At 37.9% G+C, this 2,871-nt stretch overlaps 1 non-coding gene across 1 annotated transcript; it reads left to right on the top strand.

Annotated features, from left to right (window-relative positions):
* The first annotated feature begins 149 nt into the window (after nucleotides 1–149).
* On the top strand, nucleotides 150–222 carry TRNAA-AGC (transfer RNA alanine (anticodon AGC)). Its single transcript has one exon. It is a non-coding gene; the product is annotated as a tRNA-Ala (tRNA).
* Nucleotides 223–2,871: the final 2,649 nt, after the last annotated feature.

Raw genomic sequence — 2,871 nt, 5'->3', positions numbered from 1 at the left:
CCACCTGTCAGTCAGCCGGCGAGCATGCGCATGGGCGGACGGGCCGGCGCTTGGCGTTAATTGTATATTGAAATCCCCATTGGCCAGCCAAAAGCGTGACGTTGGTGAATGTGTGACCAACAGGGCGTATATCAAATACAAGAGTAAGCGGGGAATTAGCTCAAATGGTAGAGCGCTCGCTTAGCATGCGAGAGGTAGCGGGATCGATGCCCGCATTCTCCAGTCACACTTTTCTTTCTTCACTACTAAAAATTGTATTTAAATTTTTTTTAAATGCTTATATAATTACTTATGTTTTTATTTATGTTAAATATTTTTTTTGAATATTTGATCCGTTTCGGGAATTTATATACCGATATATATACATATATCTTATATATACATAATAAAATGGTGTTAGTAGTAAATATAGTTTTGAAATTTAACGACTGGTAGGAAAATTAAAACATCAAATAAATATGACAAATCTTTCAGGTTTCAGATGCCTTCATGCGAAAATCTGCGATATTTAACATAATTTTTCAACCGTTTGGGGAAGTCATCTAAAGTAAATTGTTTTGTAGTGACGCCTAGTGGAAAAAAAGAGAATTGCACTTTTCTTTTGTGCCACATCCCAAGCCATTGGCAAAATACATGAGACAGTATCATACAATGTAATTTCATAAGTAGTACTGTTTAGAGGATAGAATACAGTTTAATTGTATTTACAAAATCAGAAACGAGTGATTAAAGTAGTAAAATAGTAAAATAAAAAATGGCTAAAAAGTAATTTCCCAAAGGCTAGAAAGCTTCATGACTTAAAGTCAGTTGACCTAAAATTCACCAAAACAGTGATAAATTCATGGACAGCACTTACTCATATATATTTGGTTCATATGCAAGCTACACAGAGAAGTTTCTTATGTGATTGCATGAATTGTTCAAAAAGACAAGTGCCAGGGCCGCCTTGTCATCGCCAGTCCAGCCTTACGAATCCAATTAATTCACAAGAGTTTAGAATTAAAGATCAAATCCAACAAAACTACCCAATAATTCAACCTATAGCCGAAAACCTCACCTGGCTCAGACCCTGACCAGACGAGGGATTCAGATCAGTCCTAGCACTTTAAGGCCAGCAGCCAATAAATTATGTCCATGTGGCTGGTGGCTGCCCACTATACCTTTGCAGGGACCTAGGATAATGCATAATTAAATCTGTGAGATGACTTTTAGGAAATATTTCCATGTTAACTTCAGTATACAAAATATGTGGGTTTTATGTATTGTAGGTTGGTACATAAAGTGTGAAATGTACACATATAAGCAACTTGTAAAGCATAAGGATTATTCTACAGTTTAAAACTAGATAAATCTCACCTCTGAATTAATTTTAACCATGTTTTTACAGCTTCCTGCTATTACAAGAGCAATTAATTTGCTCTTATTATTGAACCGCTTTAAAGCAGACAGTGTCAGGGGCGTAACCATAAACAACAGTCTCCTGGTACAACAATAGCCCTGGGCCCCCCAAGCAACATGTTCCACAATGCCAACTTTGCCACCAAACACTTTGTCAGTGCCAACATTATCCCCAAACAGTCACTCTGTGCCAGTTTAGCCCCCAAACAGTTTGTCTGTGCAATCTTAGCACCCTAACAGCCTGTCTGTGCCATCTTTGACCTCAAACAGCTTACATGTAACATTGTAGCCCCCAAACTGCTTGCCTGAATAACTAGTTTATATAAACTATGCATCATATTACATGAAACATCAGTAAACAAGTATGCCAACCCCTTCCAAATCCACCATAGTGGACTACAACTCCCATCACTCTAGGCCAGAATACCGATGTCCATGATGGGAGTCAAACAAAGACTCATCAGTCTATAACATAAACATAAACGCATCTTAATAAAATGCACATTGCTGTTTTATTTCATTCTTTTCACATTTCCCACATTTTTAAAATTCAGAGGGGCAATTGTGACCTCACTATGCTTGATCCCTGCATGGTAACAGGGATCAAGCTTTTTTTTTTTTACCTGCATGCCACCCAGCTGATAGCATAATAGATGTGTCTAAAGGTAAATACCATAACAAGAACAAGGAATGCTATCATATGTATTTATCATAACCAAAGGCATTCTAGCAATCCTTGTGCAGGGTTATGTGTTGTTGTTTCTTTGTGTTTCACTTCATTACTTTTGCATCAAGGTGCATTATATATTTAATATTTTTTTTTACATAGATTGTACACCAATCATTATATTTTTTCACGTTGGAAGTATATTCACTGGCCACTTACTATACATTTATTCTGTTATAACAATCCATGCAGCCATAATACTGGTATTTGCCAGTCAGTATTATTATACAGAATCAAACAACCACTGGGACTGTAGCTTCAATGGACTCCATCAAACTTATTCATGAAGGGAAAATATCCCAGCAAACAGTGAATCCAGGCAACACTTGGCTCTGAGAGACACTGAATGGAACAGGGTGTATCATATGTTGACGTCACACCAGAGTGGAGTTTAAAAAAAAAAGGTTCCTTCCTGTTAGTTGAAGAGACCAACTCGGAATTTTGTCTGGTGGGACAGAAAACAGACTTTGATCCAGGTTTATAGTAAGGACTGTGCATCATTTAACTAGAGGAATGTATGCTGAATGATTGGGGGGGTAAGGGCTGCCCAAGACAGAGAGGCTGGGGCAAATACTGCATATGTAAGGTGAAGGAGATGTCCCACTGAATGAAGAAGCTGTGCCTGTAGAGGAGGGGGAGAGAGAGAAAGGAATATACAGGAAGGTAAGGTTCAAATGTATGTGTGCATAATGGGAAGGAGGGACACGACTTGATACAAAGTAACAAGAACACAAACAGACCAAATA

The sequence above is a fragment of the Spea bombifrons genome, chromosome 10 (genome assembly GCF_027358695.1).
Source record: "Spea bombifrons isolate aSpeBom1 chromosome 10, aSpeBom1.2.pri, whole genome shotgun sequence".
In the NCBI taxonomy this organism is placed as follows: Eukaryota; Metazoa; Chordata; class Amphibia; order Anura; family Pelobatidae; genus Spea; species Spea bombifrons.
The sequence above is the reverse complement of the archived record's forward strand: the minus strand, read 5'-3'. Positions and strand labels throughout refer to the sequence as shown.